General features: G+C 41.6%; 1 long non-coding RNA gene across 1 annotated transcript; it reads left to right on the forward strand.

The window, feature by feature from the left end:
* Positions 1-4,129: 4,129 nt before the first annotated feature.
* On the forward strand, positions 4,130-12,114 carry LOC130541315 (uncharacterized). Its single transcript, XR_008955357.1, has 3 exons — positions 4,130-7,303; positions 10,127-10,277; positions 11,075-12,114. It is a non-coding gene; the product is annotated as an uncharacterized LOC130541315 (long non-coding RNA).
* Positions 12,115-12,538: the final 424 nt, after the last annotated feature.

Here is a 12,538-nt window from a genome sequence, read left to right on the forward strand (position 1 = left end):
CAGAGACTTTGCTACTCTAAATGCCTTGTGTGTCTCCAGGCAGACTGTGATGTACTAAGGAGATTTCCTTCTATGAGAATCACTCACTCAGGGTTATCCTGCAATTTCATGAGGAAATCCCTTTTAAAAGGCATACTTTAGCTGATAAATGTATCCTGAAGAAATGCTGAACTAGATTATCCCACTAGATCAGAGCTTTCCAAACATTTTTGAACATGACCCACAGTCAGAAACACGTTTCACCCCATGACCTGATACAAACACATCTATATGTAAAAAACTGACACAAAGCACTCAGGACACAAAACCAACTCCTACTTTGTGTAATATATCCTGACAGTTGCACTCTGTTCTGCCCTCTTCTGTCTGATTCTGTTTCCATTTTTTTATGTTTCATTTTTTAGAGACAGGTCTTGCTCTGTCACCAGGCTGAAGTGCAGTAATCATAGCTCACTGCAGCCTCTGAACTCCCAGCCTGAAGCATCCTCCCACCTCAGTCTCCCAACTATCTGGGACTACAGGCATGCACCACCATAACCAGCTAATTTTTATTTTATTTTATAATTTTTTGTAGAGACAGAGCTTTGCTCTGTTGCCCACACTCATCTCAAACTTCTGGCTTTAAGCTATCCTCCCACTTTGGCTTCCCACAGTGCTAGGATTACAGGGATGAGCCACCATGCCCAGTCTGTTTCCATTTTTTAAAATAGTGGCTGGGACTTTGCTTCCTCTGTGTGAAAGGCTGCTTACCTGTCCTGGGGAAGGATAGGAACAAATTACATGAAGCACACTGACCATTCCTTCACCCTTCAGGCAGCTAACTATGGAGGCAAGACACTGAAGTAATGAAAATACAAACAGCAACATATGTCAGCCACCTAGAAGGTGTTGCTGGACAATCAGGATGTCACTTTGGGCCAAGCCAGCGCTGGCTCATTCATTCATTCATTTCCTCTATGTGATTTGGAGCCCTTGAGAAGTACATGCCAAGGTGGGTTCAACTTTCAAGGATTTTCTTAGGAGAAATGCCCATGCCAGAGAAAACAGGGCAGGAGCTAGGCAAGGCTTGGAGAGTACCAGAGTCAAATGGTAATGCAAGTCCACCCAAGTAGAGAGAGGGAAGGGAGACTAGACTGCTGCGTGCCCTAGATTGCTGTGTCACCTAAAGAAGGTTTGGCAAGGCCGTTAGGGAGCCCTTGAGCCAAAGTTGCCATCCAAGAAGTCCCATGTCTCCCAGAAACAGGACTGCCTCAGTATCCCTGCTGTGCTGGGTCATTGGTTGGGAGCAGCAGCACCAGGCAAGCTCCACGCCAGTGTGGAGCTGGGCCTCTCAGCACAGCAGCAGGGCCCTTGACCACCTGTGCTCCCTGTGCTAGGCATGCTGCTGGGTGCGTGCTCATGGCAGCCACACCCTCCTCCTTCTCTTCTTCCCTCTCTTGCTCCTTCCTTCAATTAACACTAAGTGAGTCTCTAGCCTAAGCCAGCTGTTGGAGCAGAGAATGGAGAGACAGTGGTGAGCCAAACCCAGCCCCTGCCTCCAGGAATCTGCAACCTTGTGGGGACACAAATGTGAAGGAAAAAATTCCACCGGAGGATGAAGAGTGGTCAGTGTGAGAAATGTTTCCAAGTGAAGGGCCTCTCGACAGTATGAAGTTAAAATAGCGGGGATAGGGGCTCAGAAAAGTTCCTGAGCCAATGATGTGGACCTGAGGTCTGAAGGATGAATAAGAGTTTACTGGGTGAAGAGGGGAGGGAAGAGTGTTCCTGGCAGAGGGACCAGCATGTGTCCAGGTGATTTCTTGGGATGACAGGAATAAGGGGCTGAAACAGCTGGGGTAGATTGAGTGAAGCTGGGGAAGTGAGGTGCTGGGAGCGGGCGAGGGAGTGGATAGGGCCTGCAGGATCTGGGAGGCTTCTTGTCACCCGCCAGCGGTTTTAATGGAGGTCGACATGATCAGATTTGCATTTTATAAAGGCCACTCTGCCTGTGGTGTAGAGGATGGCTGGGGGAAAGAGTAGGACCAGGGATACTAGTTGTCCAGGTACGGAGGTAATTAACAATGCAGTTGTTCCTGGGAGAGTGATGAGGGCTTGGACCCGGGTAGAGCTGGTGGAAAGGGAAAAAAATGGCAAACTGGGAGAGACTGAAGAGGCTGCATGGATAGAACCTGGGGATGAAACAAATGGGGTGGGAGGTGACAGGGATGCCTCCACATCTACGACTCACACCAGCCCAAAGCCTCCTTGAAGAACCAGACGTGGGCAGTGAGTGCAGAGACAGATGCGCTGCCCCACTATGTCCCCTTGTCTTGGGGACAAGCGCGCCTGTGCTGTCACCCCCGGTATCCTTTCACGTGCCCTCTCTCTGCCAACCCCAGGATCTCTTGGCATACATTTACCTCAGCCGCACTCTTCAGTGCTCTGCATCCAGGCTACGCGGAGGCTACATATTACAGGAGCCGTGCATCCCTGAAGACTTGGAATAAGTCAAGATTTACATAATCCCAGAGACATCCTTCCAAAGCGTGATAGTAACTCTGTTCCATGGCTGGAGTGGCTCCTCCGGGTGCCAGCAGCATAAACCCACCTTTCAATCAGTCTGCAGCTCAGAAATACTACCTGATTCTAGACAGGCTTTTCAACGTAATAGGTTGAATTATTATGTCTTGTACATAAATTAAGACTTTACATTTTTATACTGCTATTTATAATGTATATAATGCAAATCCATGTAAACTATGGTTACTTTGGGTTTCTGCTTTCCTGAAGCCTCTACCATCTGCAGACAGCCTCTGATACCTAACAGAGCCAGATGCTTGTACTCATATTTGTCCAAAGTCTTGGACTCCCACCCCAAGCCCTAGCCTGGCCCCTCTCAACTTAGTAAAAATCCGTGAGGAGACCTTAAAGAGGAAGCCAGAGCTCACTGGACAGGAACAGTCTCAGAAGGCTATTTGGCGGTGCTAGAAATAGAACAGAGCTTTGAAGGATGGGCTAGGCCAGAGGAGACAGAGAAGGGAGAGAGGCTATGGGGGTCAGCCCCGCATGCTTTGGGGCCACTGATTAGGCAGTCTCAGCTATGAGCACAAAGGGTTGGAGTAAATTTTTAGGGAAAATAATATTTCTGCATTCCCCGTGTCTAGGGATGTTTCCTTCAGACATCTGTTTTGGCTTCATTAGAAGGGACAGAGATGCTGTTTTCTATCTTTTTGCATTGCCAGAGCTCAGCACAGTGACATATGGTAGAAATGCAATAAAAGTTCATTGAATGATTGAGTGAGTGGGTGAGTGAAAGCATTGCACAGGTTCACAAGATATTTGTCCTACTTAAGTGCTGATTTGTTTTCCAACATTTTATTATGAAAAATTTCAAACCCACTGAAAAATTAAAATCGCGGAGTGATCACACATACATTCTCCACCTAAATTCTAAATTTTACAGCTTATTATGCAGGCTTTATCACGTATCTAGCCATCAGTTCAACCATCTATCTATCCATCCATTGTATTTTTTTATGCATTGCAAAGTTGCAGACATAAATATGCTTTACCTCTACTCATTTTAGCATGCACATCCTTAACTAGAGTCCAATATTTGTTGGCATTTCTGTTTTTCCTTGTTAAAATTTAAAAAATTTAATTATGGCCAAACAGACATAATATCAAACTTACCATCCTAACCATTTTCAAGTGTACAGTTCAGTAGCATTAAAAACATTCGCATTGCTGTGCAAACATCACCACCATCCATCGCTATAACTCTTTCATCTTGCAAAACTGAAGCTCCGTATTCATTAAACAATAACTCCCTCATTCTCCTCTCTTCCTAGCCCCTGGAAACCACCATTTTACTTTTTGTCTCTGAATTTGACTACTCTACATACTTCATATAAATGGAATAATACAGTATTTGTCCTTTTGTGACTGGCCTATTTCACTTTGTATGCGCTCCAGGTTCATTCATGTTGCAGCATGCGTCAGAATTCCCTTCCTTTTTAAGGCTAAATAATATTCCATTGTATGTATATATTACACTTTGTTTATCCATTCATCTGTCATTGGACACAGGGTTGCTTCCACCTTTTGGCTATTGTGAATAATGCTTCTATGAACATGGGTGTACAAGTATCTGTTGAAATCTCTATTTTTAATTTTTGGGGTATATACTCAGAAGTGGAATTGCTGGATGATATGATAATTCTATTTCTATTTTTTTGAGGAACTTCCATACTGTTTTCCCCAGTGAATGCACAATTTTACATTACCACCAGTAATGCACGAGTTTACATTTTTACACATCTTCCCAACATATGTTTTTTTTTTCATACTAGCCATCCTAACGGATGTGAGGTGGTGTCTTAGTACATTTTTGTGTTATTAGAAAGAGATATCTGAGGCTGTGTTCCATGGTGAGCAGGTCTATGCAAACCTACCCCCAAAGGCCAAGGAAGATGAAAGACCAAAGAAAGAAGCTGACAAATCCAATTTCTTAGAAAAAAAATATTTAACAGAGATTTATGAACAGAAGCATGTTTTGGGCAGCCATAAGACAAGATGGTGGATCCTCACACTGTTATCCCCCAGGCCCAGGGCTTATATACCATAAGGAATTTGCCTAAGGACAGGGTTTATGGTAAATATGTGAAAATAGATATCTTAGAGGTATTCCCAGAACTGGGGTTAATAAGAAGTCATGGCAGATTAGCATCCGAGATGGAGTTGCTTTAGCCTTCACAGACTGGGTAATTTATAAAGAAAAGAGGTTTATTGGTTCATGGTTATGAAGGCTGCACAAGAAATATGGTACCAGCATCTGCTTCTGGCGAGAGCTTCAGGCTGCTTCCATTTGTGGCAGAAGACGAAGACAGCCTGTGTGTACAGAGATCACACGGCCAGAGAGGAGGAACGAGGGACCGGGGGAGGTGCCATCCTTTTTTGAACAACAGCTCTCATGGGAACTAATAGAGTGAGAACTCACTCATCCCCGTGCCTAGGGAATTAATCTATTTATGAGGAATCTGCCCCCCCTGACCCAAACACCTCTCATTAAGCCCTACCACACACTGAGGGTTAAATTTCAACACAGCATTTGGGGGGGTCAAATTTCAACATGAGATTTGGAGGGGTCAAATTTCAACATGAGATTTGGAGGGGTCAAATTTCAACATGAGATTTGGAGGAGTGAAATTTCAACATGAGATTTGGAGGAGTGAAATTTCAACATGAGATTTGGAAGGGTCAAACAAGCCAAACTATAGCAGGTGGTATCTCATTGTGGTGTTGATGTGCATTTCCCTAATGATTACTGATGTTGAGCACCTTCTTATGTGCCTTTTGGACACTTGTGTGTCTTCTTTGGAGAAATGTCTACTCAAAGTCCTCTGCCTCTTTTTGCCTTTTGAGGTAAAATTTACATAAGATAAAGTGCACAAATCTTAAGTGTGCCATAAGATGAGTTCTGACAAATGCATCTCAAACTCTGTCGAGGTACAGAACATTATCATCACCCCAGACAGTTCCTTCAGATTCCTTCTCAGTAATCCACTCCCTCCACCCTCCAGACACAACCACTATCCTGGTTCTTAAAAGTCTGTCATAGATTAGTTTTGCCTGTTATAGAACTTTATGTGGATTTATACAGTATGTGCTCTTTCGCGTCTGGCTTCTTTCACTCGGCATAATGGTTTTGAGATTCACCCATGTTCATTCCTTTTGATCGCTGAGCAGTATTCTTTTCCATGAATAGGCCAGAGTTTCTTTATTCTTTTGTTGATGGACTGGACTGTTTCCAGTTTGGGGATATAGTGAATAAAGCTTTTTAAGAGCTTATGTTTTATTATAACAAAAGCAAAATGTCATGAGCTTGAAGCCTTGATAAAAATCTCCCACTAAGCCTAATATCCTTTTGGATAGAAAAATAAACAAATCAATAAATTCTGCCCTTTGTAGAGGGCTTATAATGTGCCAGGCCGTCTGCTGAGAGTTTTCTTTCCATCAATCATTCCATTTAATCCTCACACCCCCATCTTCTAGATGAGTAAATAAAGGTTTACAGCAGGAAACTGACTTGCCCAAACTCTAATAGCCTGTGTGTGGCAGACCCTATTTTGCCTTTTGGGAAGTGCTGTGAGCATCAGTAGTTATCCCAAGGCCAAGAAAAGATGAGTATGGTGTTTTGCTTTCTCATTTATCACACTTTATTACAATACTGATGTCATTTTTATTTGCCCTCTGTGATGAGCACTAATTATATTATGGGAAAGGGGAGAAAGCCAAGTATTGCAACTTTAGAAGTAAAGACCACTCCCTTACTAAGAAATCTTTGGAGACAGCAAGGAATTTAAAAAAAGTAATGGTACATGGGCCGGGTGCGGTGGCTCACGCCTGTAATCCCAGCACTTTGGGAGGCTGAGGTGGGCGGATCACTAGTCCAGGAGTTCGAGACCAGCCTGGCCAATATGGTGAAACCCCGTCTCTACTAAAAACACACAAAAAATTAGCCAGGCGTGGTGGCGTGTGCCCGTAGTCCCAGCTACTCGGGAGGCTGAGGCAGGAGAATTGCTAGAACCCAGGAGACAGAAGTTGCAGTGAGCTGAGATCGTGCCACTGACTCCAGCTGGGGCAACAGAGCAAGACTTCGTCTCAAAAAAAAAAAAAAAAATTAATGACACATGAAAAAATTTCTATTACAAAATATTAGAAAATAATAAGAGCACCAAAAGATAAGTGCCTGATCAGCTTGCTATCCATATGTAAATGTAGATATGACCAAATTGGAAAGTTTTGGCAGAAAACTTGCAGAGGAAGGAAAGAAAGATTTATGACTAGTGTTTATCTAGTGTCCGCGAAGTGCCAGGAAAGCCCCCTGCTGGATAACTTACATATGTTTAACTCATTCCAGTTTCCCTGCAGCCTCAGCAGCCCTTCTCCCCTTCTTTTTTAGGAATGGAACTCCTGGCTTTTAGCTAAACTTGTGGTCTCCCAGAAAAAACATTTCTCGCAGCTTCCCTGATGGCTAGGTTTGGCACGTGACTGAATTTGACCAATGGGATGTCAACTGAAGGGTCGCGTACAACTTCCAGGAAGGGAGTGACCTTAAAGGGGCTTGTGCCTTTCTTTGCCCCTTCCGCCTTCCGGATGGATGAAAGCAGAAGCAGTGGCTGGAGCTAGAGCAGCTATTTAGGACTATGAGATGGAAGAAATGTGGTGACAATAGCAGAACAAAAATATAGAAATCTCGGGTACTTGATGACCACGGAGCCGCCATACAAACTCTGGACTATAATTTCCAGAGACTGTTTATGTGAGAGAGAAATATACTTCTCCTGTTAGGCTACTGTTAACTCTGTGTTTTCTGTCAGTTCTGATATAGGAGGCATTGTCATCCCATTTTACAGACGAAGAGTCGGAGTCTCAAGTTTCCATAGCTGGTGTGCACTTTAGTTCCTCAAGGACAATAATGCCCCACCCTTGAGGTTGGTTGATTCACTCAACTCCCAAAGTTGATAATGTTGAGGTGCCAAAAAAAGTGTCCCCTTCAGGTTTCACTCACTGGAGCTATGTCATGTGCCCACAGATACGGGAACATGCCACTAAAAGTTAGCCCTGGAGGGCCTTTAAGTCAGCTTTCAAAGAACAACAGATCTGGTTTTGTGACTCTGGGAAAATTACCATCCAAGCCTCAGTTTCTTCTTCTCTAAAATGGGAAGGATAGTAAAAGTACCTGCGACAGAGTTGTTGGGAGGACCGAGCAAGAGGATGCACAGTGCCTGGCCCTGACCAAATGAACAATAAGTGGGAGTTTTTATTATTAGTCCCTGGGCTGGGCTGGAATCAGACCCCCTGGTTATTTCTTTTTCCATATCTTCCTTTCTGCCATTTTGGAGCTTCCGCCCTCCAGCCTCCGTCCCCAGACAAGATTAAACAAATGTCTCTTTTCTCCTTGCAGACTGTGCTCCCCAGGGCGCCCTCAGCTCTGTCCACACAAGTCCCTCCTATGATCAGCTGCACCCTAGGCTCAGCTGGAAAACAAAACATGCACTGCATGGTTGCCACATCCTAGCCATGGGCCTCAGTTTTCAAGCTCCAGGCAGTTTTAGCAAGAAAACTGATGTTCCTAAAATCAGGACTGCATTTCTTACATTTCCACTGCTGATTCTCAAAAAATGTTGGCACAAACAAACCCAAACCACGAGGCAGCAAAATTAGTCTTCAAAGCCCTCCTATAAGTTAAATGCCCTCTCAAAGGTACCTGCAGAATCCACATTCAGGTCCCTGTGGGGCCGTCCTCTGTGGGTCTGCTTTGAGCTTTGAGCAGAGGAGGCTCCAGCACAACGCATCTGTCTGGGTGTGATTCTCCAGCCTCTGTTGTCTGTCAAATGAATCCTTCCTATATGATAATGAATACTGCACAGATTAATGCAGTGGATTCCCACCCATAGACCAGGAGGCTCTTTTGGGGAGACAGAGAGGTTTTGCAAGATGATCTTCAAACCCATCGATAAGCTTATTGTCCATGGACCAATCCCTTCTGTGTCTCCCACAGGGTTCTACCACTATATTTCAAATGTATATATTTTTTATATATATATATATAGTCATTGTGATGAATAAATATAAATATATTTTATATATTTATATATATTTATATTATATATATTTATATTATATATATTTATATATATTTATATTATATATTTATATTATATATATTTATATATATTTATATTATATATATTTATATTATACATATTTATATATTTATATTATATATATTTATATATTTATATTATACATATTTATATATTTATATTATATATATTTATATATATTTATGTTATATATTTATATTATATATTTATATTTATATTATATATTATATATATTTATATTATATATTTATATATATTTATATTATATATATTTATATATTTATATTATATATTTATATTATATATTTATATATTTATATTATATGTATTTATATATTACATTTATATATTTTTATTATATATATTTATATTAAAATATATATTAAAAATAAATATATATAGTCATTGTGATGAATAAAATACTTCATTAAAAAGAATTATGTAAGATTAGATAATCAATAGACACTAAATACACACCTACTATCACGCTAGGGTTAACCAACTCCTAGCTTAATGCCATTCAACAAGAACTTCCTACAAATAGTCCCATAGCTAGTGACCCTCATGGTGGAGCTTCAGACAACAAAAACAAGTCAGGGAATGAATACTTGGAGGCCACCAGAGCATTTGGCCACCTTCAAACCACACTGAGATGGAAGCTTGGCTTGTGTGCAGTCCAGCTGAGAACTGGACTAAGAACTGAGAAACAGCAACCCAAACCCTTGTGCCCAGAGAGCACAGCATGACCACCTCCTCCACTTCCCTAGTGTGGGAAGGAGTGTCGGGACCCACGTGCGCCAAGCACCCAGTGCCCAGCAAATACAACCACAGGCAGCAGGGAGATGAGGCAGAAGGGGTGAGGGATGTAGCAGTGGGAATGTGTGTGGGCAGGAAAGCTACTCACCCTCTCGTTTCAGCTACAGTTATCTAACTGCAAGCAACAGAAATCCACTCTGGGCAACCTAAGCCAGAAAGGAAGATAAACTGAAGAACCAGAACTCAGAAAGGGAAGAAGGGGGATTGTGGTAGAAGATACTTTGAGGGAGAGATGAATCTCTTCCAAACATTTTCTATCTGCCTGTTACTTAATCAATATTGGGTTCTTTGGGAAGAGGGTACGACTGGCCAGGGGAGAGCAGGATACCATCAGTGGTGGCTTCCTGGCATCTGTTCACCAACACGGGGGAAGAAAGCACATCCCTCAAAGAAAGCCAGGATGCTGGCACCAGAAAAAGGGGGAAGGATGCTGAGCATGGAGCAGACAGAGACGTCTCTTCTCTCTCTGGGACTGCATCTTTTCATCTGTAAAATGGGAACAACTGTGGCTACATTGTGAAAATGTAATGAGATAACACAGAGCACAGTGTGGCTTATGGGAAGTGCCTAATATGTAATAATTTTAAATAATTTTAGCTAAATAATTTTAGCTTACCATCTTAATTTTTGATTCAGGTCTATCTGAACTTTTTCTCCAGAGAATGAAGATACTGTCATTACCTCTGCAAAGAATGCATCCTAGCACAGATCAAAGATCTTCCAAGTCCAGCCACACCATTTTACAGTTCTGAACCTCGACTTAGGAAAGCAGTGGATCTTTATACATTTGACACATCCCTTCCCTCTAGGGTAAGAAAAAATAAGCCTAGTTTTGCATAAGTCCTTTTCGGTAGGCTGGGGCTCTGAAGGAAGTGAACCCCATGGCCAATCCATCTGAAGTCAAGGTTAATAGGGCTATTATACTAAAGATGTGGTATTAAAGATCTCCCTCTGGCACCATGTTCTTTATGATGCATGGCCAATTGCCCACTGAGGAAGATATTGCAACCGGAGCAATTTTATTCCAAAAGCATATCATTTTGTTTTTATTCCCACTGACAAGCACATACATCTTTTAAAAAAAAAAAGTGACTATTGGTCAAAGTTACATTTTTCCCACACATTTTTCAACTTTTGGGATTGCATATTCCAGGCTGGATATGGGCGCTTCCTGATGGATGGGCTTGGCTGTTTTCTCCATGGTTTCTTGGTTCAAATTTTTGCCAACTTACATATTTTTGCTTAGTTTTGACATCTTCTTTCCATCAAACCAGATGTTTCTGTTTCTTTGCAATGTCAGTTTTTCCCCATCAAAAGCATGAAATTTGACCAATTATTTACTGATAGTTATTGAAAGATGAAGTTATTGAAAGATGGCAAGTTACAAGTTTCAAAATCCATCTCTGGTTCATTCATTTGAAATAATTGACTATATGACATGGTAGATATCAATTATATGACAAACCTTTCAGGGGTTTTTTAAATGTTAAAAATAAAGTGATAATGCTGGCCTTAGCATATTAATGATTTTGGTTTTCCTCCTAAGAACAATGGGAAGATATTAATCTTTGGCAGAGGATAAAGTGGCCAGATTTGTGTTTTAACAGATCTCTGTGGCTATTGAAAATGGACTGGAGAAGATGAGTGGGAGTGAGAAGAGGATAAGAGAATCAGATAAAAACCTGTCATGTTACTATGAGCAGGAGATGAGGCAGCCTGGACCAAGATGGTGGCAGAGAGAAGAAAATTGCTTGAGAGAATTGATTAAATTATTTGGTTAGCACAGATAGAGCTGAATCAAAAATTAGGATGGTAAGCTAAGTAATTTTACACACAAAAAGGCAGAGTTGCATTCATAATTAGTCTCTCCTTCAGACTGAATATTACAGCCAAAATATAGCCATTGGTGTTGCAGTCACTTCCTTTGGGTTTGTATCCAAGGTCAAGAATGTCAGCATCCAAAGACCCAAATTCTTAATGTTTTTAGTTGATAAAGTTTATTCAAGGTAGACAGCCTGTGTTGAATAATTTAGCCTTCCACAAATTTCAAGAAAAATCCATTGTCCCTCTTCTCCGCCACAGACACACTTTAGTTGAACATTAAGCATATTTATTAAAGAAACATTCTCCTTGTGCTTTTTCTCCCAAGATGGATGGTGTTCTTACTTAGAGTTATAAGTGTCAGAATAAAAATGCCCATGAGGTTGAATTGTATGATGTTATAGTAAAGTGAGATAAACATTCTCAGAAACATGATTGTGACTTAAAAAAAAAAAAAAACCAACAAACCACTTTCTGTAGAGGAATTATGCTTTGGGGACAGAAACTTTCCTTTATAATTTTTACAGCTGCACGCAGATAAAGTATATTAAAAAGGCACAACACATCAATTATGAAAACATGGCTACCCTTTAAGAGAACACAGACTTTTTCCAGATCCATCTTAAATCTCAGGAATTCTAGATTGAGACAGGCATGAATGTTCCTGTTGCTGAAATCACTCTGATTTCCTTCTTGTTAAACACTTCACTCAGCAACATTATAGATTAGCACCAAAAAAGTTGTTTGTAGGTGAAAAACTGTTCAGAAAAGGACACCTTATTAGGCAGGCTGTCGATTTACAAATAAAAGCCGATTCTGGCTCTCCTGAATGAAAAGAAGAGTAATTTCTGGGGCTTACTAACTTGATTTTAGACTGGTGGGGGGGGGGGGGTGGTCCCAGAACGAGGGAGGTCCTGAAAAGGGCCATGTCACAGTAACTACTCTATCCAAGCTTCTCCTCAGTCTGAGATGTACCATGGCCACTGCTTGCCCCATGTCTACAGGATTCAGAGTCTTCAGGGAAAGTTGGGCACAAAGGTAGAGTCCTCTTCCCTGGCTGTGTTCCCACCTCCCAAAGCCCCACATAATGGAAAATCCCTCAAGAGGAGGCAGTCACAGAGGGAAGTAGAGGCCAGGCAGCCTGCGAATGATCAATGTGGTACAGGGCTCCTGTCCCCTCTATGGCCACCTCTCAAGTTGTTCTTTCCTAGGTTCCTTATTAAATATGATAGATTTATCTAAAACAGTTA

This window comes from Pan paniscus, chromosome 2, assembly GCF_029289425.2.
Source record: "Pan paniscus chromosome 2, NHGRI_mPanPan1-v2.0_pri, whole genome shotgun sequence".
NCBI lineage: Eukaryota > Metazoa > Chordata > Mammalia > Primates > Hominidae > Pan > Pan paniscus.